This window comes from Hyla sarda, chromosome 8 (assembly GCF_029499605.1).
Source record: "Hyla sarda isolate aHylSar1 chromosome 8, aHylSar1.hap1, whole genome shotgun sequence".
Lineage (NCBI taxonomy): Eukaryota > Metazoa > Chordata > Amphibia > Anura > Hylidae > Hyla > Hyla sarda.
The window spans coordinates 200,179,457-200,205,925 of record NC_079196.1 but is presented as its reverse complement, the minus strand read 5'-3'; the positions used below and the strand labels follow the sequence as shown (position 1 = coordinate 200,205,925).

At 43.1% G+C, this 26,469-nt stretch overlaps 2 protein-coding genes across 12 annotated transcripts in view; one reads left to right on the top strand and one right to left on the bottom strand.

Moving 5' to 3' along the window:
• Positions 1-26,469, bottom strand: part of LOC130283916 (ankyrin repeat and fibronectin type-III domain-containing protein 1-like) — a 443,479-nt gene that overhangs the window by 326,955 nt on the left and 90,055 nt on the right. For 2 of the 11 annotated variants that reach the window (XM_056533654.1, XM_056533661.1), the window contains exon 1: positions 13,292-13,467. The exons of 6 other annotated variants lie outside the window; for them this stretch is intronic. The gene's annotated coding sequence lies outside the window, so the exon portion shown is untranslated. Of the gene's footprint in view, positions 1-12,551; positions 12,679-13,291; positions 13,469-16,615; positions 16,743-26,469 lie in introns of those variants that run through there. 3 more of the 11 variants (XM_056533656.1, XM_056533666.1, XM_056533655.1) reach the window with 3 other exon arrangements.
• The window catches only part of TEDC2 (tubulin epsilon and delta complex 2), a 206,158-nt gene continuing 203,982 nt past the window's right edge, over positions 24,294-26,469 (top strand). The window contains exon 1 of the mRNA XM_056533680.1: positions 24,294-24,364. The gene's annotated coding sequence lies outside the window, so the exon portion shown is untranslated. The remainder of the gene's footprint in view (positions 24,365-26,469) is intronic.

Below are 26,469 nucleotides of genomic sequence, written 5' to 3'. Positions count from 1 at the left end.
ACACAGACCTCTCCTCCTCCTAATACACAGACATCAGGACACAGCCCTCTCCTCCTCCTAAATCTTACATACAAACACATTGCAGTGTAACACAAACATAATGTAATCTACATAAAGACAAGATACAATCCTCATAATAAACACGACCTCCCACAGCAGGATATAAACAACCACACACAGGCCTCAGAAAGTACAAACAGATGAAGGAAAGACACAAACTGTCCACTCCTCATAATACAGAGATCACACATAATATCACAGTCCTCACACAAATTAGACATCAAAGGACAACAAGACATCATACTGCAGCCAAACGGACATCATAACAAACATTCTTTTCAGTAGAATTACCCAATAAAGGGGTCTTCTGGCCAAAGACATCTTATAAGATGTCTGATCCTGGGGGGCTGCCGCTGGAACCCCCCACGATCTCCATGTAGCCCCCGCATTCTATGCTGGGCTGTGGCTCCAGTGTTGGAAACCTCTGTTACCAGCACTGAAAATGTGAAGCCACGCCCAAATCTGGGGCCCCCATGAGGTCCCAGCGGCAGGCCCCCTGAGATTAGACATCTTATCCCCTATTCTTTGGATAGGGGATAAGCATCTTTGGCCAGAATACCCTTTTAAGAGGGTTACAAGCAGCTGAAATTCTGTGGATTATGTTGCCATCCATTGAAGTCAATGGGTTCCTCTTGCTGATTTTCAGCTGTTGGAAACCCTCTGCGGATGTGCTACGTGTGCCCCTACTCTAGGGGTGTATTCACACGTACAGTTTCATATGTATATTTGATGCGAAGGATTTGAAGCTGCTAATTTTATGCTACAGATTTCAATGTAAACTAAATGATTGAACGCAGCTTCAGATCTGAACGCAGCTTCAAAATGCGCAGGATACTGTACGTGTGAATAGACCCTAACAATTACTTTATTCGAAAACTGTCCCCCATGATAATGACTGTGGAGTGTGCCCAGGGATACATATTTTGTTTAGTTGTTCAAGTGACACAACACAGACCTCATACACAGGCATCAGGCCACAGATACATCCAAAGTTATATACACATCAGGACACAAATATATTTATACACAGACATTGGGTCCATAATATAATTATACACAGGCATCAGGACACACATACATATATACACACAGGCATCAGGACACACATACATATATATACACAGGCATCAGGACACAAATATATTTATACACAGACATTGGGTCCATAATATAATTATACACAGGCATCAGGTCACACATACATATATACACAGGCATCAGGACACACATACATATATACACAGGCATCAGGAAACACATACATATATACACAGGCATCAGGACACACATACATATATACACAGACATCAGGACACACATACATATATACACAGACATCAGGCCACACATACATATATACAGGCATCAGGACACACATACATATATACAGGCATCAGGACACACATACATATATACACAGGCATCAGGACACACATACATATATACACAGGCATCAGGCCGCACATACATATATACACAGACATCAGGACACACATACATATATATACAGACATCAGGACACACATACATATATACACAGGCATCAGGACACACATACATATATACACAGGCATCAGGTCACACATACATATATACACAGACATCAGGTCACACATACATATATACACAGACATCAGGACACACATACATATATACACAGGCATCAGGACACACATACATATACACAGGCATCAGGACACACATACATATATACACAGGCATCAGGACACACATACATATATACACAGACATCAGGACACACATACATATATACACAGGCATCAGGACACACATACATATATACACAGGCATCAGGACACACATACATATATACACAGGCATCAGGACACACATACATATATACACAGGCATCAGGACACACATACATATATACACAGGCATCAGGACACACATACATATATACACAGACATCAGGACACACATACATATATACACAGACATCAGGACACACATACATATATACACAGGCATCAGGACACACATACATATATACACAGGCATCAAGACACACATACATATATACACAGGCATCAGGACACACATACATATATACACAGGCATCAGGACACACATACATATATACACAGACATCAGGACACACATACATATATACACAGGCATCAGGACACACATACATATATACATAGGCATCAGGACACACATACATATATACACAGGCATCAGGTCACACATACATATATACACAGACATCAGGACACACATACATATATACACAGGCATCAGGACACACATACATATATACACAGACATCAGGCCACACATACATATATACACAGACATCAGGTCACACATACATATATACACAGGCATCAGGACACACATACATATATACACAGGCATCAGGACACACATACATATATACACAGGCATCAGGACACACATACATATATACACAGGCATCAGGACACACATACATATATACACAGACATCAGGACACACATACATATATACACAGGCATCAGGACACACATACATATATACACAGACATCAGGACACACATACATATATACACAGGCATCAGGTCACACATACATATATAGACAGACATCAGGACACACATACATATATACACAGGCATCAGGACACACATACATATATACAGGCATCAGGCCACACATACATATATACACAGACATCAGGTCACACATACATATATACACAGGCATCAAGACACACATACATATATACACAGGCATCAGGACACACATACATATATACACATGCATCAGGACACACATACATATATACACAGGCATCAGGACACACATACATATATACACAGGCATCAGGACACACATACATATATACACAGGCATCAGGACACACATACATATATACACAGACATCAGGACACACATACATATATACACAGACATCAGGACACACATACATATATACACAAACATCAGGACACACATACATATATACACAGGCATCAGGAAACACATACATATATACACAGACATCAGGTCACACATACATATATACACAGACATCAGGAAACACATACATATATATACAGATATCAGGACACACATACATATATACACAGGCATCAGGACACACATACATATATATATATACACAGGCATCAGGACACACATACATATATACACAGGCATCAGGACACACATACATATATACACAGACATCAGGTCACACATACATATATACACAGGCATCAGGACACACATACATATATACACAGGCATCAGGAAACACATACATATATACACAGGCATCAGGACACACATACATATATACACAGGCATCAGGACACATACATATATACACAGGCATCAGGACACACATACATATATACACAGGCATCAGGACACACATACATATATACACAGACATCAGGAAACACATACATATATACACAGGCATCAGGCCACACATACATATATACACAGGCATCAGGTCACACATACATATATACACAGACATCAGGACACACATACATATATACACAGACATCAGGAAACACATACATATATACACAGGCATCAGGACACACATACATATATACACAGACATCAGGAAACACATACATATATACACAGACATCAGGACACACATACATATATATACAGGCATCAGGACACACATACATATATACACAGACATCAGGACACACATACATATATACAGGCATCAGGACACACATACATATATACACAGACATCAGGACACACATACATATATATATATACACAGGCATCAGGACACACATACATATATACACAGACATCAGGACACACATACATATATACACAGACATCAGGAAACACATACATATATACACAGGCATCAGGACACACATACATATATACACAGGCATCAGGACACACATACATATATACACAGGCATCAGGTCACACATACATATATACACAGGCATCAGGACACACATACATATATACACAGACATCAGGAAACACATACATATATACACAGGCATCAGGACACACATACATATATACAGGCATCAGGACACACATACATATATACACAGGCATCAGGACACACATACATATATACACAGACATCAGGACACACATACATATATACACAGGCATCAGGACACACATACATATATACACAGACATCCGGTCACACATACATATATACACAGGCATCAGGTCACACATACATATATACACAGGCATCAGGTCACACATACATATATACACAGGCATCAGGACACACATACATATATACACAGGCATCAGGTCACACATACATATATACACAGGCATCAGGTCACACATACATATATACACAGACATCAGGACACACATACATATATACACAGGCATCAGGACACACATACATATATACACAGGCATCAGGCCACACATACATATATACACAGGCATCAGGACACACATACATATATACACAGACATCAGGACACACATACATATATACACAGACATCAGGAAACACATACATATATACACAGACATCAGGTCACACATACATATATACACAGGCATCAGGACACACATACATATATACAGGCATCAGGACACACATACATATATACACAGACATCAGGACACACATACATATATATATATATATATACACACAGGCATCAGGACACACATACATATATACACAGGCATCAGGACACACATACATATATACACAGACATCAGGAAACACATACATATATACACAGGCATCAGGCCACACATACATATATACACAGGCATCAGGTCACACATACATATATACACAGGCATCAGGACACACATACATATATACACAGACATCAGGACACACATACATATATACACAGGCATAAGGACACACATACATATATACACAGGCATCAGGACACACATACATATATACACAGACATCAGGACACACATACATATATACAGGCATCAGGACACACATACATATATACACAGGCATCAGGACACACATACATATATACAGGCATCAGGACACACATACATATATACACAGACATCAGGACACACATACATATATACACAGACATCAGGTCACACATACATATATACACAGGCATCAGGACACACATACATATATACACAGACATTCGGTCACACATACATATATACACAGGCATCAGGACACACATACATATATACACAGGCATCAGGACACACATACATATATACACAGGCATCAGGACACACATACATATATACACAGACATCAGGACACACATACATATATACACAGGCATCAGGACACACATACATATATACACAGGCATCAGGCCACACATACATATATACACAGGCATCAGGACACACATACATATATACACAGACATCAGGACACACATACATATATACACAGACATCAGGAAACACATACATATATACACAGACATCAGGTCACACATACATATATACACAGGCATCAGGACACACATACATATATACAGGCATCAGGACACACATACATATATACACAGACATCAGGACACACATACATATATATATATATATACACACAGGCATCAGGACACACATACATATATACACAGGCATCAGGACACACATACATATATACACAGACATCAGGAAACACATACATATATACACAGGCATCAGGCCACACATACATATATACACAGGCATCAGGTCACACATACATATATACACAGGCATCAGGACACACATACATATATACACAGACATCAGGACACACATACATATATACACAGGCATAAGGACACACATACATATATACACAGGCATCAGGACACACATACATATATACACAGACATCAGGACACACATACATATATACAGGCATCAGGACACACATACATATATACACAGGCATCAGGACACACATACATATATACAGGCATCAGGACACACATACATATATACACAGACATCAGGACACACATACATATATACACAGACATCAGGTCACACATACATATATACACAGGCATCAGGACACACATACATATATACACAGACATTCGGTCACACATACATATATACACAGGCATCAGGACACACATACATATATACACAGGCATCAGGTCACACATACATATATACAGGCATCAGGACACACATACATATATACACAGGCATCAGGACACACATACATATATACACAGACATCAGGACACACATACATATATACACAGACATCAGGACACACATACATATATACACAGACATCAGGTCACACATACATATATACACAGACATCAGGACACACATACATATATACACAGACATCCGGTCACACATACATATATACACAGGCATCAGGACACACATACATATATACACAGGCATCAGGACACACATACATATATACACAGGCATCAGGTCACACATACATATATACAGGCATCAGGACACACATACATATATACACAGGCATCAGGACACACATACATATATACACAGACATCAGGACACACATACATATATACACAGACATCAGGACACACATACATATATACACAGACATCAGGACACACATACATATATACACAGACATCAGGACACACATACATATATACACAGGCATCAGGACACACATACATATATACACAGGCATCAGGACACACATACATATATACACAGACATCCGGTCACACATACATATATACACAGGCATCAGGACACACATACATATATACACAGACATCAGGACGCACATACATATATACACAGACATCAGGACACACATACATATATACACAAACATCAGGACACACATACATATATACACAGGCATCAAGACACACATACATATATACACAGGCATCAGGACACACATACATATACACAGGCATCAGGACACACATACATATATACACAGGCATCAGGACACACATACATATATACACAGACATCAGGACACACATACATATATACACAGGCATCAGGACACACATACATATATACACAGGCATCAGGCCACACATACATATATACACAGGCATCAGGTCACACATACATATATACACAGACATCAGGACAAAAATATTTTCATACACAGACATCTTGACACCAATGCATTTATACAGATGCATCAGGTCATAAATACCCTTATATACAGACATCAGGACACACATACATATATACACACAGGCATCAGGTCATAAATACCCTTATATACAGACATCAGGAACAAACATACCAGCATACACAGACAGCATGTGGAAATTATTATTATACACTGGCATGAGGAACAAAATGTGATCATACATAGACCTAAGGAAAAAAATACATATACAGTCATGGCCGAAAATGTTGGAATAAATGAAATTTTCCAGAAAATTGAGAATTTCTCACAGGAAAGGATTGCAGTAACACATGTTTTGCTATACACATGTTTATTCCCTTTGTGTGTATTGGAACTAAACCAAAAAAAGGAGGAAAAAAAGCAAATTGGACACAATGTCACAACAAACTCCAAAAATGGTCTGGACAAAATTATTGGCCCCTTAACTTAATATTTGGTTGCACACCCTTTGGAAAAAATAGCTGAAATCAGTCGCTTCCTATAACCATCAATAAGCTTCTTACACCTCTCAGCCGGAATGTTGGACCACTCCTCCTTTGCAAACTGCTCCAGGTCTCTTATTGGAAGGCGCCTTTTCCCAACAGCGATTTTAAGATCTCTCCACAGGTGTCCAATGGGATTTAGATCTGGACTCATTGCTGCCACTTCAGAACTCTCCAGCGCTTTGTTGCCATCCATTTCTGGGGGCTTTTTGATGTATGTTTGGGGTCATTGGGGGAGATTTATCAAACCCTGTGCACAGGAAAAGTTGCCAGGTTGCCCATAGCAACCAATCCGATTGCTTCTTTCATTTTGCAGAAGCCTTGTTAAAAATGAAAGAAGCTAGCTGATTGGTTGCTATGGACAACTGGGCAACTTTTCCTCTGGAAAGGTTTTGATAAATCTCCCCCATTGTCCTTTCTGACAATGGGCTGTACAATGTGACCCAAAATCCATTGGTAATCCTCAGATTTCATGATGTCTTGTACACATTCAAGGCACCCAGTGCCAGAGGCAGCAAAACAACCCCAAAACATCATTGAACCTCCACCATATTTCACTGTAGGTACTGTGTTCTTTTCTTTGTAGGCCTCATTCTATTTTCGGTAAACAGTAGAATGATGTGCTTTACCAAAAAGCTCTATCTTGGTCTCATCTAACATTTTACCAGAAGGATTTTGTCTTACTCAAGTTCATTTTGGCAAAATGTAGTCTTGCTTTTTTATGTCTCTGTCAGCAGTGGGGTCCTCCTGGGTCTCCTGCCATAGCGTTTCATTTCAGTTCGTGCTGACACTGATGCTCCCTGAGCCTGCAGGGCAGCTTGAATATCTTTGGAACTTGTTTGGGGCTGCTTATCCACCATCTGGACTATCCTGCGTTGACACCTTTCATCAATTTTTCTCTTCCGTCCATGCCCAGGGAGATTAGCTACAGTGCCATGGGTTGCAATCTTCTTGATAATGTTGTGCACTGTGGAAAAAGGCAAATCTAGATCTCTGGAGATGGACTTGTAACTTTGAGATTGTTGATATTTTTACACAATTTTGGTTCTCAAGTCCTCAGACAGTTCTCTTCTCCTCTTTCTGTTGTCCATGCTTAGTGTGGCACACACAGACACACAATGCAAAGACTAAGTGAACTTCTCTCCTTTTTATCTGCTTTCAGGTGTGATTTTTATATTGCCCACACCTGTTACTTGCCTCAGGTGAGTTTAAAGGACCATCACATGCTTGAAGCAATCTTATTTTTCCACAATTTTTAAAGGGTGCCAATAATTTTGTCCAGCCCATTTTTGGAGTTTGGTGACATTGTGTCCAATTTACTTTTTTTCCTCCTTGTTTTGGTTTAGTTCCAATACACACAAAGGGAATAAACATGTGTATAGCAAAACATGTGTTACTGCAATCCTTTTCTGTGAGAAATACTTCATTTTATAGAAAAATTTCAGGGGTACCAACATTTATGGCCATGATTGTATACACAGATACAGTGACCCCCCGACCTACGATGGCCCTGACATACGATCATTTCAAAATACGATGGCCTCTCAGAGGCCATCGCATGTTGAAGGCAGCATCAACATACAATGCTTTTTTATGTCGGGGCCATCGCATTAAGGGCTATCCGGCAGCGCTGACTGCTTCAGCTGCCTCCGGATAGCGGTTTACGGTGCCCCGTGTGCTCCGGTGATGGTCACTTACCTGTCCTTGGGGCTCCGGCGCGTCCTCTTCGGGATCCCCTGCATCGTCGGCGCTCTCCATCGTCATCACGTCACTGCGCATGCCGCCCCGTCATCCAATAGGAGCGGCGTGCGTAGCGACGTGATGGCAGCAACGGATAGCGCGGATGCCGGGGAAGCAGAGGCCTTGCCGGAGCGTAGAAGACACGTCGGAGACGCGGCGACAGCGATTGACGGCGACATCCCGGGCAGCGGTGACGGTCCGGAGCAGTGGGGACAGGTCAGTACAACTTCCACTAGCAGTGGTCTACAACCGGTGGACCTCCAGATGTTGCAAAACTACAACACCCAGCATGCCCGGACAGCCAACGGCTGTCCGGGCATGCTGGGTGTTGTAGTTTTGCAACATCTGGAGGTCCGCAGGTTGTAGACCACTGTCCTATACTTTACATTGCACGGATCCCTCAACATACGATGGTTTCAACAAACGATGGTCCATTTGGAACGGATTACCATTGTATGTTGAGGGACCACTGTATCAGGTCACAACAAATACATTCATACACAGACATCATAAAACAATGCAGTTATACATTCATCAGGTCAAAAATAACAAGGCAATAATACACAAACATCCTGATACCAGTATGTTCCCACACAGATATCATGACCTCAAAATTGCCATACACAGACATCAGGCCACACATACATTCAAATACAAGTATCAGGCCACATATACATTCAAATACAAGTATCAGGCCACACAAACATTCATACACAGACATCAGGCCACATATACATTCAAATACAAGTACCAGGCCACACAAACATTCATACACAGACATCAGGCCACATATACATTCAAATACAAGTACCAGGCCACACAAACATTCATACACAGACATCAGGCCACATATACATTCAAATACAAGTACCAGGCCACACAAACATTCATACACAGACATCAGGCCACATATACATTCAAATACAAGTACCAGGCCACACAAACATTCATACACAGACATCAGGCCACAAACACATTCATATGTGTTTGTGACCTGATGTCTGTGTATGAATGTATCTAGAGGCTGATGTATGTGTATGAATGTATGTGGGGCCTAATGTCTGTGTAAGGCAGTATTGGTGTCATGATATCTGTGTACGAACACTTTTTTCTCCTGATGTCTTTGTATGAACATACTGGTATCATAATGTTTGTGTATGATCGGATTTATGTCCTGATGCAGTTATACACATATCAGGTCATAAATACCTTTATACAAAGACAACAAGACACACAGGCATCTTGACACCAATGCATTTATACAGAGGCATAATGTCATGAATACCCTTATACACAGACATCAGGGAAAAAATATTTTCATACACAGCAGTCTTGACACCAATGATCCACGGACATCGGGTCACAAATATGTTCATACACAGACATGAAAGCAAAAATGCCTTTGTATAGTGAAATCAGAACATTAATATCTGCTTATACTAACATCAGAGCACCAATTTTTTTCTATGGTAACATTGGGACACAAAGACCTGTTTTTTTACAACAAGCAATAAAAATTCCTTCATACACAACTATCAGGACATAAATTCCTTCATACATGGACATCAGAACACTAATCTTTCCATTTACAGATCAAAAATACCTTTACACACACATCAGATCACAAATACTTTCATACACAGCCACCAGACCAGAAACAGCTTCATACATGGACATCAGATCATAACTACCTTCATACATAGACATTAGATCATAACTACCTTCATACATAGACATTAGATCATAACTACCTTCACACATGGACATCAGGTCACAAACACCCTTGTGTACAAACATAGACACAAAAATAGCCCCATACACTGATTCATAAATAAATTTGGATATCAGGACACTATATGTCCATGTATGAAGGGAGATCATAACTCCCTTCATACATGGACATCAGATCATAACTTCCTTCATACATGGACATCAGATCATAACTCCCTTCATACATGGACATCAGATCATAACTACCTTCATATATGGACATCAGATCATAACTCCCTTCATATATGGACATCAGATCATAACTACCTTCATACATAGACATTAGATTATAACTCCCTTCATACATGGACATCAGATCATAACTCCCTTCATACATGGACATCAGATCATAACTACTTTCATATATGGACATCAGATCATAACTCCCTTCATACATAGAGATCAGATCATAACACCCTTCATACATGGACATCAGATCATAACTACCTTCATATATGGACATCAGATCATAACTCCCTTCACACATGGACATTAGATCATAACTCCCTTCATACATAGACATTAGATCATAACTCCCTTCATACATGGACATCAGATCATAACTCCCTTCATACATGGACATTAGATCATAACTCCCTTCATACATGGACATCAGATCATAACACCCTTCATATATGGACATCAGATCATAGCTACCTTCATACATAGACATTAGATTATAACACCCTTCATACATGAACAACAGATCATAACTCCCTTCATACATGGACATCAGATCATAACACCCTTCATAGACATTAGATCATAACTACCTTCATACATGGACATCAGGTCACAAACACCCTCATGTACAGACATAGACACAAAAATAGCCTCATACACTGACACTGATTCATAAATATCTTTGGATATCATAACTCCCTTCATACATAGACATTAGATCATAACTCCCTTCATACATGGACATTAGATCATAACTCCCTTCATACATGGACATCACATCATAACTCCCTTCATACATTGACATTAGATCATAACTCCCTTCATACATGGACATCAGATCATAACTCCCTTCATACATGGACATAACATCATAACTCCCTTCATACATAGACATTAGATCATAACTACCTTCATACATGGACATCACATCATAACTCCCTTGATACATAGACATCAGATCATAACTCCCTTGATACATAGACATCAGATCATAACTCCCTTCATACATGGACATCAGGTCACAAACACCCTCATGTACAGACATAGACACAAAAATAGCCTCATACACTGACTCAAATACCTTCGGATATTAGGACACTATACCCTCATACACAGACATCTAGTCACATATTCAACATTAAGGCCATTTGAAACTTTGTGGCAAATATGCTCCTTAAACAATGCAGATACCCCAGAAACAGATGTCCCTCCAATATACCTATGTATGACACCATTGACCGACAGGCACATCTTCCTGGGACATCTCCAGCAGACATGAAGTCACACAGACATTCCCTGAATCTCAACCACTGACTGATCCCACTCTCATCACACTGATGGCACGAAGCATGTCATTGCCCCTGGAAACGTCTGCGCTCTTGTGAGGAGGTTATCTGGGGGAGGGGGGGGGGGGGTGTTATTATGGTGGAAATAATATCTCCTCCAGACAAATAAACAAGGCTGTTTGTTCCTATCTACACCGGCCATGCACGAATATCTGCAGATGTGTTTAGCGGATGCAGAGCGTATGAGTAATCAACTCCAGCCAAGCAGGGGGGCAAGATGCAGAGGTTGGCTCGGATGATGGTAGCCATCGAAAAAAATACAGCTAAGTTTCTGTCACAATGGCGAATTTCGCAGCTAATTGGACGTCAACCGAGGTCGCAGGCTAGGTCAGCAGCACAAGAGTTAACGTAGAAGAAGCTGCTGCAGTTGTAATGACTTACTGCTCATCCAGTCAGACCCGTTCCCAGGGCATTGAACCTGTGAGGGCATCCTGTGACCACCTATCTAGTGGCCATACAGTCCCTAACACCACCTTTACCTGATCCTCAGCGTGGCAAAGGTCAGCGGCTCCCATAACCCCCCCCCCCCCGATCACCTACACACAAACAATGAGTGCACGTATCTCCTCCTTGCTGCATCTATCCACCCCCTAATGCTCTCTTCAAAGGATACCATAGAAGCCGCAGCAGCAGCGACGTATCCGCAGTATGGTCCTAGCAGCCGTATCCTCTGTCTCCGTTGCTCAGACTGATTCTCTCAGGAATGTTTAATGAGAGAGGCGCTCCTGAATCACCTCCCTGTCAGTCACTGCCAGCAAGGTTCCCCCCTTCTTTTATAGACAATCTTCGCCTTTTCGCTTGTCTCTCCCTCTCCATCCTTGCCCCTCCTTCCCTTTTCAAAACCTTTCTCCCGCCCCCCCCTTTCCTCTTTTTTTCCCCCCTACAAATCTTTCACTTAATCCCCCCCCCCGCCTTCTTCCAAACACTACAGTTCACTCAACGACACAAGATGACAAATAACATCCTATATCAGGAGACAAATGTATCATCCCTGACGTTCACCTATATCCCATTCTCCCCTCCGCCACCTTCTCCCGCACGTTATTGCTGACAACTAGAACCAGCGGCACGCTGCTCTGCATTTCGGGCATGCCTCTGGCAGCTAGGTGGCCAAGGCTCGAGCACCTTGCAGGACCAGAGATTAAATGGCTGGGTAGTGAAGAGACAGAGGGGGGGTATTTATCAATTTTGCCTGTTGACAGTTTCTTTTTACCCTTTTTTTTTTCACTTTGGTTTTCGTGGACATGCACCAAATTTATCATTTGGCGCAAGTTGTTAGTAATTTTGGCGCAAATCTTGAAATCAGCTGTTCACAGCGCCTTTTACACAGAACTTACCCCCACAGAGGACGCGTATTTTACCCCTTGTGCAGCCATTTCGGAGTCCCCCCTGCAGTATATCAGCGAGCGACATGAGTTATTTTCTTTTGTGGGGTTTATAGTCACCATGTGAAATGGATTTTATTTTCAACTTGAGTAGTTTTTTTTTTTTTTTTGTTACTTTAGTGCAGTGGTCTTCAACCTGCGGACCTCCAGATGTTGCAAAACTACAATTCCCAGCATGCCCGGACAGCCAACGGCTGTCCGGGCATGCTGGGAGTTGTAGTTTTGCAACATCTGGAGGTCCGCAGGTTGGAGACCACTGCTTTAGTGCTTCCCTTTCCTGAACCTGTGTGGCCATGTCCAATGCTGGCTCAACGGAGGGTGAAGGTCCCTCAGAAACAACTATGTCGCGGGATAGTATTGAGCAGCCCTGGAGGCGTCGCTGCTTTCACAAAAAAAAATTATGTATTTTGACGCCTTTACATTTTCTGAGATTGCTAAGTGTGTTTTCCATGTGCAAAATTTCTTGGCGGGGATTTGTGCCAAAAAAAAAAACGGGATTTGCGCCAAAGATCGATTGGCGCAAATGATGAATTACTGACTAAAGTTAAAATCACACACAGGACCGTGTGATTTTAAGAAAGTAGTAAAAATGACAGTGGAGAAAATGCGCCAAACTCTGGTGCAAAAAGACACTGCGCCAAAGCATTGCGCCAAGGTTACGCCGAAGGGATAAATACCCCCCAGAGTCCGTATCCTGCTGTGAAGAGAAGCGTCAGATGTGCGTCTGAGGTTTTCAGAGTTTACGGGATTGATTTTTCACTCCTAAGAAATTAAATTAAGCAATTTACGCCTCTTAATACAGATCTATCTGCACCACATCAGCAGCTCCTAATGGAATGGACATGAGGATCTCTAAGAAAATACAGTCACCTTGTTCAAGAATTTTATATGTAGAGTTAAAAAACTAAATGTAGTATATAAAGTAAATGGCTGCTTATTAAAAAAAAAAAACATCTAAAAGAATGTTGGAGCCTATTTGGCCTTTAAAGAGTAACATAGTAACATAGTTCATAAGGTCGAAAAAAGACCACAGTCCATCAAGTTCAACCTCTAAACCTAATGAGTCCCTACTGAGTTGATATAGATCTAGAATCCATAACCTGTAATGTTATTATTCTCCAATAATGCATCCAGCCCCTTTTATATTCTTTTACAGAGTTCACCATGACCACCTCCTCTGGCAGAGAATTCCACAGTCTCACTGCTCTTACAGTAAAGAACCCCCGTCTGTGCTGGTGTAGAAACCTTCTTTCCTCTAGACGTAGAGGATGCCCCCTTGTTATAGATACAGTCCTGGATATAAATAGATCATGGGAGAGATCTCTGTACTGTCCCCTGATATATTTACACATAGTTATTAGGTCTCCCCTAAGCTTTCTTTTTTCTAAACTAAATAACCCTAATTCTGATAATCTTTCTGGGTACTGTAGTCCTCCCATTCCCCGTATTACCCTGGTTGCCCATCTTTGAACCCTCTCCAGCTCCACTATATCTTTCTTGTACACTGGTGCCCAGTACTGTACACAGTATTCTATGTGTGGTCTGACTAGTGATTTGTACAGTGGTAGAATTATTTCCTTGTCGTGGGCATCTATGCCCCTATTGATGCCCCCCATGATTTTATTTGCCTTGGCAGCAGCTGCCCGATACTGGTCTCTAAAGCTAAATTTACTATTAACTAAGACTCCCAAGTCCTTTTCCACGTCAATCGTCCCAAGTGTTCTCCCATTTAATACATAATCCCAGCCCGGATTTTTCCTCCCCATGTGCATTGCCTTACATTTATCAGTGTTGAACCTCATGTGCCACTTCCCAGCCAAAACCGCCAACCTATCCAGATCCATTAGTAACAGTGCACTGCCCTCTATAGTGTTTACCGCTTTACAGAGTTTAGTATCAAATGTTTTGGAAAAATCCAGATATACGACATCCAGCGATTGCCCCTGGTCCAGTCTGGAGCTCACCTCCTCATAAAAGCTGATCAGATTAGTTTGACAGGACCGATCCCTCATAAAGCCATGCTGATATGGAGTCATACCTTTATTTTTATAAAGATACTCCAGAATTGCATCCCTCAGAAAACCCTCAAACAATTTACATACAATGAAGGTTAAATTTACAGGTCTATAATTCCCCGGGTCACCTTTTGTCCCCTTTTTAAATATTGGCACCAAATTTGCCATGCGCCAGTCCTGGGGAAAAGTCCCTGTTTCTATAGAGTCCCTGAATATTAAAAATAGGGGTCTGTCTATTACATTACTTAATTCCTTTAGAACACGGGGGTGAATGCCATCTGGACCTGGTGATTTGTCTGTTTAGATTTTTAGTAGGCGGAACTGTACTTCTTCCTGGGTTAGACAGGTGACCTGTACTTTGGAGTTTGCCTTATCTCGCTGTATTTCACTTGGCAATTCAATTTCCTCGGTGAATACAGAGAACCTGTCATCAAACCGTATTTTCTAAACTAACTCAGATTATATTCCCTAACTACTCCTAACACCCCTCCTGCCCTTAAAAAATGTTTCCAAGCTTTAAAAAGCTGTGTGTCATACCTTTCCGCTTGCTCACATTGTGTGAGCTCCCGGCAGGAGAAAGTGGGTGTTCCCCAGCAGGGATAACGTCACTGAAGCCAGCGAGAGCTGTTCCCCACCATTCACTGCACCCACTTCCTGAGTTTGGACTTCTTCAAGTTCGGGTGGAGACCAAATTAATTGTTTGGGAACAGAACAGAGCCACCTAGTGGCTGTTTTTTTTAATCACATTAAAAACATATAAAAGGTTGAGAATTTTGACAGCAAGTAAATAGCAAAGTGTCTTATAATAACATAAGGAACAATATATTAAAAGTTTAGTTTGTTGACAGGTACACTTTAAAACTGCAGAAATGTATCACAGCAGATTCCACTAGGGCAGGAGTGGGGATTCTCCAGTATGTGGGCTGTATAAGGCATGTGGCACCTTTCGGTCCAGCCTGCCATAGACCAGTGGTACCCTTGTTGGGATGCCACGGCATTCCAGTGGAAAAGCTACATACAGGGGGGGGGGGGGGGGCTGGGGCAAGCTATCTTTAAGAGCGGGGAAAGTGGGGGGTGCTACCTACAGGGGGGGGGATACTACAGGAGGGACCCCTTTATGTAGGGCCCCCTGAAGGTAGGTTTTCCCATGTGGGCAGGATTGCCCTGAAGGTAGTCTGTTCCTTGTAGGTAGGACCCTCCCTGACAGTAGCTTGCCCTAAAAGTAGTTTTCCCTCTCTTGCATGTAGTTTGCCCCTTGTATGTAGGACCCATCTTGATGTAAACTACCTACAAAGGGGTTCCTATATAAGCTATCCTCAGGGGGTCCTACATACAAGGGCAAGATACATATGGGGGGGGGGTTAACTACCTATAGGAGCAAAGCTTCCATCAGACTGACCCAAACAAACCTTAAAGGGGTACTCCGGTGAAAACCTTTTTCCTTTTAAATCAACTGGTGGCAGAAAGTTAAACATATTTGTAAATTACTTCTATAAAAGAATCTTAATCCTTCCAGTACTTATCAGCTGCTGAATGCTACAGAGGAAATTCCTTTCTTTTGGGAACACTAATGACATCACGAGCACAGTGCTCTCTGCTGACATCTCTGTCCATTTTAGCAACCATGCATAGCAGATGTATGCTATGGGCAGCATGGTGGCTCAGTGGTTAGCACTGCGGCCTTGCAGTGCTGGGGACTTGGGTTCAAATCCCACTAAGGACAACAATAAATAATGCAGTATTATTATTATAATAATGTCAGCAGAGAGAACTGTGCTTGTGATGTCATCAGAGAGCATTTCAAAAAGAAAATAATTTCCTCTGTAGTATTCAGCAGCTAATAAATACAGGAAGGATTAAGATTTTTTAATAGAAGTCATTTACAAATATGTTTAACTTTCTGCCACCAGTTGATTTAAAAGAAAAAAAGGTTTTCACCGGAGTACCCCTTTAAAAGTAGCCGTGAGCAGTAACATCATCAATACCAGATATCATCACATGTCTGACAAAGAGATTACAATTTGCTGTCCGGGCATGCTGGGTGTTGTAGTTTTGCAACATCTGGAGGTCCGCAGGTTGTAGACCACTGCTAGTAGAAGTTGTACTCACCTGTCCCCGCCGCTCCGGACCGTCACCGCTGCCCTGGATGTCGCCGTCAATTGCTGTCGCCGCGTCCCCGAGGTGTCCTCGACGCTCCGGCAAGGCCTCTGCTTCCCCGGCATCCGCGCTCTCCGTCGCCACCATCATGTCGCTACGTACGCCGCTCCTATTGGATGACGGGACAGCGTGCGCAGCGACGTGATGACGACGATGGAGAGCGTCGACGATGCAGGGGATCCCGAAGAGGACGCGCCGGAGCCCCGAGGACAGGTAAGTGATCGTCAGCGGACCACACGGGGCACCGTAAACGGCTATCCGGTGGCAGCTGAAGCAGTCTGCGCTGCCGGATAGCCGTTTATGCGATGGCCCCGACATACAAAAGCATCGTATGTTGATGCTGCCTTCAACATGCGATGGCCTCTGAGAGGCCATCGTATGTTGAAATTATCGTATGTCGGGGCCATCGTAGGTCGGGGGGTCATGGACACTGTTAACGGGAGCAGCGGAGCACATTGATTCTATGGCCGAACTGAGTCAACTAGTAACTCCGCTAGGGACATATGCGCTATTTACAGCAGACTCCAATCGCAGCAGCCCGCATACGACTAACCGGAGCACCAACGCAGTGTAAACCCTGCCTTAGGCTATGATCACATGTATGGATTGTCTGCCCAGAAAACACAGGCAGAACATTCCACACATGTGAATTTTTCGGTGGGCACTAGGACCGCTTGGAAATGCGCCGTCTCATAGGGGGCAATGTATTTTTGAGTCCCAACATACATGTGCACACTTGGGGGGAGATTTATCAAAACCCGTCCAGAGGAAAAGTTGCCAAGTTGCCCATAGCAACCAATCAGATCGCTTCTTTCATTTTTCAGACTCGGTATCTCTTCCTCTAGGCAGGTTTTGATAACTCTCCCCCTTATCTCGGCTGAGCGCTCATGTATTCTACATAGGGAGAAAGCTGCTGCCAGATACCCCTGGCAGCCATTTGCCTCTCCAAGAAAAAAATGATTGGGAATTTTGACATGTCTATTCTTTCTGCAGATGCCGGAATCATGATTTTCGCTGAAATTGCGCCATGTGCACAGGGAAGTAGAATCCTATTGAAATCAATGGGACTTTACTGCAGAGTACCGTATTTTTCGCCGTATAAGACACATTTTTTCTGGGGGGGAAAAGTTGGTGCGTCTTATACGGCAAATACACATTAAAACCCTGTCCTATCGCGGCGGTCCCTGCGGCCGTCAACGGCCGGGACCCGCGGCTAATATAGAACATCACCGATCGCGGTGATGCCCTGTATTAATCCTTCAGACGCGGCGATGAAAGCTGACTGCCGCGTCTGAAGCGAAAGTGACACTAACCCGGCTGCTCAATCGGGCTGTTCGGGACCGCAGCCGTGAAATCATGGCATCCCGAACAGCTTACAGGACACCGGGAGGGACCTTACCTGCCTCCTCGGTGTCTGCTCCGTGCCGGGATCCCCTGCATGGCCGGCGCTCTCCATCGTCGTCATCACGTCGTCGTGCACGCCGTCCCGTCATCCAATAGGAGCGGCGTGCGTAGCGATGGCGGCGACGGAGAGCGAGGATACCGGGCAGCAGAGATGTTCCGGAGCGACGGGGACACCCCGGGGAAGCGGCAGCAGCCATGGAGGGCGACATCCAGGACAGCGGTGACGGGTCCGGAGCAGCGGGGACACATGAGTACTACCTCCTATACCAGTGGTCTTCAACCTGCGGACCTCCAGATGTTGCAAAACTACAACTCCCAGCATGCCCGGACAGCCAACGGCTGTCCGGGCATGCTGGGAGTTGTAGTTTTGCAACATCTGGAGGTCCGCAGGTTGACAATCACTGTCCTATACTTTACATTGTATTTGGTTCAGAATCTTTTTTTTCTACATTTTCATCCTTTAAAATTGGGTGCGTCTTATATGCCGGAGCGTCTTATATGGCGAAAAATACGGTAATTTCCAAACAGAAAATTCCCACAGAATTCCCTCCAAAATTCCACTGTGTGAACATAGCCTTAGGCTGCAGTTTCCTTGACTGTGCTTCACCTGTTCATCAGAACTAGAGATGAGCGAACTTACAGTAAATTCGATTCATCACAAACTTCTCGGCTCGGCAGTCAATGACTTATCCTGCGTAAATTAGTTCAGCTTTCCAGTGCTCCGGTGGGCTGGAAAAGGTGGATACAGTCCTAGGAAAGAGTCTCCTAGGACTGTATCCACCTTTTCCAGCTCATCGGAGCACCTGAAAGCTGAACTAATTTATGCAGGAAAAGTCATCAACTGCCGAGCTGAGAAGTTCGTGACGAATCGAATTTACTGTAAGTTCGCTCATCTCTAATCAGAACGATCCCTGACATCCTCCTTCAATTCTAATGTTAATTGTCAAAAAACGCCCCCCAAAAAATCCCGCCACAAATACTGTACTCAATAGGCTATTTTCGAAATCACAGCATATTGAGACTACGGCATTTTTTTCTATGAATTTCTGACATTTCTCTCCCATAGAACTCTATGGGAGAGAAAAATACGCCATTAAAAACGCCTTTGGCTGTCTGAGCATGTTGTGAGTTGTACTTTTGCAACAGCTGGAGGCACACTGTTTGGAAAACACTGATCTTGCAGTGGTGCAGAGGATGTAACAGAACCCAATTGTTGTGGAGGTGGCATCAGCGCTAGGTAATATTGGACAATTCTAGTTCCTATGGCGAAAAATGGGTACAATTAGAACTAAATTAGGTTCTTCATGGAATTATCCTGCTACATACCAAATCACAAATAAATACTTCTCTTTATACCATACATAGACTGTATATAATGTGATATAACAATATGGCAGCTCGGGGGTAAAGCTTTTGTGCCGGACCCCAGGATGACGACAAGAAGACCCTATATCAAAAGCCATAGAAATAATTGTTTATATGACATTGATGGAGATGTGGGACTGTATGTAACATCACCGTCTACAACCGAGCTGACTGGAACTGGGCCAATAACATAGTGATGATATGTATGGATATTGCCGTAGATGGGGATTATATCCTCACAAGGTCTCCATGACGACAGTGTCCTGGAGAGAAATGAAAACAGGAAGTGCTGTCATCACAATCCTTCAGTAGTGCAGCCTCAGGCTTTGGCAATGTCAACGTATAATATTAAAAAATCATTTTCCACATATTTAATGTACACTAAAGTGCCATTATAAATTGTTTTTTGTGACTAACAACTCTTAAAGGTGTATTCCAGTTTTTTTTTTTTTTTTTACTTGACTATGCTACAGGGGCTGTAAAGTTAGTGTAGTTCATAATATAGTGTCTGTACCTGTTCACCCCACTATTTATTTTTAACAGCATACAAAATGACTGTTGTCTCAGATTGTTCCCAGCTTGCAATGTGGCCGAGACCTGACCTCACTAGTCAGCTGATGACAGGGAGCCTGTCTGCTTCAACGGGTGGAGCGATCGCTTGGTGGGAGATAGATCAATCTGCAACAGCTGTAGGCACCCTGATTGAAAGCCACAGGTCTTTTGAATGGATGCAGCTTGTTTATGTTTCAATAAGTGGGGTGGCTGATGTGTGGGAGGAAGATGGAATTATGGGATTTGTAGTCAAAAAAAGAAAACTCAAACAGGAAATACCAGATCAAAAAAGATAGCAACAGCATTCTGGTAATCTCACAACATAGCCATTTAGCCCCAAGACAAGCACAGATCCTTCCTAAGCCTGTCCATTACTGTCTGCCAGGTACGTACTAAAATCACCTTATCTGAAGGAATCTCCATAGTTGGTCTACACATCCTTTATTTGCCCAAACACATTTCAGATAATTGTTGGCCGAACACTCATTCCCAACATACATGTGCACACTTAACTCAGCTGAGCGTTCATGTATTCAACATATGGAGAACGCTGCTGCCAGACACCCCTGGTAGCCATTTGCTTCTCCAGGAACAAAAGGATTGGGAATTTTGAAAATCCATCTGGGGACAATCAGGAGGCCCCATTCACATTAGATGGATTGCCGAAATGAGCACTTGAAGTGGGCTCTAGGGGCCCATTTACACTACAAAACTTTGGCCCAGAGAAATTCCTCTGTACTGTACACACTATAGAGTTTGCATGGTGAAATTCCTATTCTGGACCCTGTCAAAAAGAATGAACATGTTCAAAGGGGATGGCACATGTCAGCGCGGTCATAGCACCGATTCATTATGGATGTCCATCCAGGGGCGGACTGACAACACTCAGGGCCCCCAAACCAAATAAAGCAAGGGCCCCCTGCGAGACTCTGCCCCTTGCCACACCCCTATCTCACCTAAATACCTCCTCATGCACCACCCCTACACACAAACTAAAATAAACAATTTTTCATGACCAATAATACCGGTATACAAGGAGGAACTATATGCCACCACACAACAACTGGATAATACCGCCATACTGTACTGAATAAAACCACTATACACAGAGCAGTATTCCTCCATACAGTGCCCATATGGTGGTAGATACCAGCTGTACACAGGATCTGTATACCATATAAGTGATTATATACACAACCATATGGCGGTAGATACCAGCTGTACACAGGATCTGTATACCATAGAAGTGATTATATACACAACCATATAGCGGTAGATACCAGCTGTACACAGGATATATATGTATATATATGGGCATGCTGAGCATTGTAGTTTTGCCAAATCTACCTAAAAACTGAATTCTGCGTGGAGGCGGAGCCAAGAAATGGTTCGGAGCTGTGGGGGTGCAAGGGAGGTGTTGGGGGGGCAGTGCTGACTGCATCGGTGACACCTGCAAATGGGGTAACCCCCCAGTGGGAAGCAATCCTGCAATGGTGTCACCCCATTCACCCTTCACTGCCTCCATACAGCAGTGTTTCCTAAGCAGTGTGCCTCCAGCTGTTGAAAACCACAGCTCGCAGCATGCCCAGATAGCCAAAAGCTGTCCAAACACGCTGGGAGTTGTAGTTTCCTAATATCTGTAGGCATCCTGCTTTGGAAACACTGCCATACACACAGCGATGTCGGCCTCCAGCTCAGCTCCTCCCCCTGCTGGTCATGTGATCACAGATTCATATGGAGACCTGCTGGGGCCAAAGGAAGAACCAGAGTGCAGGAGAACAGTGGATAATGGCATGACAAGCAGGTTACATAGGTAACACTATAAATACTGTGTCCTGACCCCTGCCAATCCTCACCCCCCCCCCCAATTGTGAATTTTAATCCTGTACAGTTCTGTAATTGCATATTAAACCAGTACTGTGTATATTTCCCCTGTACTGTAACATCACTGTGTGTATTATCTCTGTACTGTGACATCACTGTGTATATTATCCCTGTACTGTGACATCACTGTGTGTATTATCCCTGTACTGTGACATCACTGTGTATATTTCCCCTGTACTGTGACATCACTGTGTATATTATCCCTGTACTGTGACATCACTGTGTGTATTATCCCTGTACTGTGACATCACTGTGTATATTTCCCCTGTACTGTGACATCACTGTGTATATTATCTCTGTACTGTGACATCACTGTGTATATTATCCCTGTACTGTGACATCACTGTGTATATTATCCCTGTACTGTGACATCACTGTGTATATTATCCCTGTACTGTGACATCACTATGTATATTATCCCTGTACTGTGACATCACTGTGTGTATTATCCCTGTACTGTGACATCACTGTGTGTATTATCCCTGTACTGTGACATCACTGTGTATATTATCCCTGTACTGTGACATCACTGTGTATATTATCCTGTACTGTGACATCACTGTGTGTATTATCCTGTACTGTGACATCACTGTGTGTATTATCCCTGTACTGTGACATCACTGTGTGTATTATCCCTGTACTGTGACATCACTGTGTATTATCCCTGTACTGTGACATCACTGTGTATTATCCCTGTACTGTGACATCACTGTGTATATTATCCCTGTACTGTGACATCACTGTGTGTATTATCCCTGTACTGTGACATCACTGTGTGTATTATCCCTGTACTGTGACATCACTGTCACATATTAATTATTGTTTTCATATAGAGGATCAGAATGTACTGACAAAGTGAGGAGCCATCTGGGCATCAAGTTCTGCACAGTCTGAGAGAAGATTTAGCTGGAGCAAGTCATGGCGGTATGTATCAGCTGATTTAGGTAAGGAAAGACTATAGAGAAGATGTCACCTGTAATCACTGATATCATTGTGTATTCTCCTCACTATAGAGAAGACGTCACCTGTAGTCACTGATATCATTGTGTATTCTCCTCACTATAGAGAAGACGTCACCTGTAATCACTGATATCATTGTGTATTCTTCTCACTATAGAGAAGACCTCACCTGTAGCCACTGATATTGTGTATTCTCCTCACTATAAAAGAAGACGTCACCTGTAGTCACTGATGTCATTGTGTATTCTCCTCACTATAGAGAAGACGTCACTTGTAGTCACTGATATTATTGTGTATTCTCCTCACTATAGAGAAGACGTCACCTGTAATCACTGATATCATTGTGTATTCTCCTTACTATAGAGAAGATGTCACCTGTAGTCACTGATATCATTGTGTATTCTCCTCACTATAGAGAAGACGTCACCTGTAGTCACTGATATCATTGTGTATTCTCCTCACTATAGAGAAGACGTCACCTGTAGTCACTGATATCATTGTGTATTCTCCTCACTATGTTCCATTAGAGCTGAAGTCACTTGTGAGTTCTGCAGTTATGATGAGTGAAACAAAAACTCCCAGCATAACCTTACCACTACTAAGGTCATACTGTGAGCTGTAGTTTTACACTTTCCTAATACATGGCAATTGGCATATTTGATTATTATACTGGAAAAAATTTGCCGCAGCACACTACACCACTGGCGTCCTTCACAATGGGCTATAGGATTACTTTGGGGAGGTATGTATGGGGTGACATCATTTTTTAACACTAACCCTAGCAACGCCATTGGTTGCTAGGGTTGGTGTCACCCGTTGTGGAGCTGAGGGGAGGACGCAAAATCGTCCAGGGCACACGAATATTCCTCACACCCCCCTTGGTGTTCTGCACAGAAAAGGTCAAGTAGGTAGCTAACTAAGTAGCCAGAAATATGGGGGCCAGGTTAGGCAGCCAGGTATATGAGGAGGGGGGCCAGGTTAGGCAGCCAGGTATATGGGGCCAGGTTAGGCAGCCAGGTATATGAGGAGGGGGGCCAGGTTAGGCAGCCAGGTATATGAGGAGGGGGGCCAGGTTAGGCAGCCAGTTTTTATGTGTGTGGGGGGGGGGGGCCAGGTTAGGCAGCCAGGTATATGGGGCAGCCAGGTATATGTGGGGGGAATCAGGTATATGGCGGGATGTGCAGCCAGGTATGGGGGGGGGGGCAGCCAGGCATAGGGGCAGCCAGGTTTAAGGGAGGGGGCATCACATTAATCTAGCTGCCCCCTCCCTTAAACCTGGCTGCCCCTATGCCTGACTGCCCCCTTAATGTGATGCCCCTCCAAGTTGAAATAATAATAATAAAAAAAACACATATACTCACCTGTCCCACGCAGCAATCTCTTCATCTTTACCTCCCGTCATGTTCTTCAGCCTCCACAGTGCAGGCGCCGATGAGTGACGTCATCGGCGCCTCCACTGCTTGCTGGCGGAGGTCACTTCTCCTCTTTGCGTAGGCTCACACAGAAAGGAGGCTTTTCAGCTGTGCGCATGAGCCACGCATACAGCTGAAGAAGCAGTGTTAGCCTGCCTGGGGTGTCAGGACAAGTGTCCCAGATCCACAGTAGCGGTGGGCCCTTTACCCGGCCGGGCCCTCAGACCACGTCCGAACGGACTGGTCGGTCAGTCCCGCCCCTATGTCCATCCAGATATTCTGTAGTGTCCAAATGCCCTATCTCAGCTAGGCATTTCCCACATGTATGTGTGATACTGAATGGAGTGCATTAAAGGGGTATTTCCAATGTAAAACCCTTATCCCCTATCCACAGGACCCCCTGTGCTCCTGAATCGTACCTAATATAGCGACAAGCCAAGCATGTGCCCTGTCTTTCTATCAATTGTCTATGGAGCAGGTGGAGATAGCCAAAGACAGCGTTTGGCTATTTTTGGCAGCTCCACAGAATATGAATAGAGTAGCGGCACTCATGCGTAACTTAACAATCTGTCCTGTGGTGCAACTCTGGTGCCTGTTCTGGATATCCTGGGGAGTCCCAGAAGTTGGACCCCCTGCCATGATCTGACACTTATCACC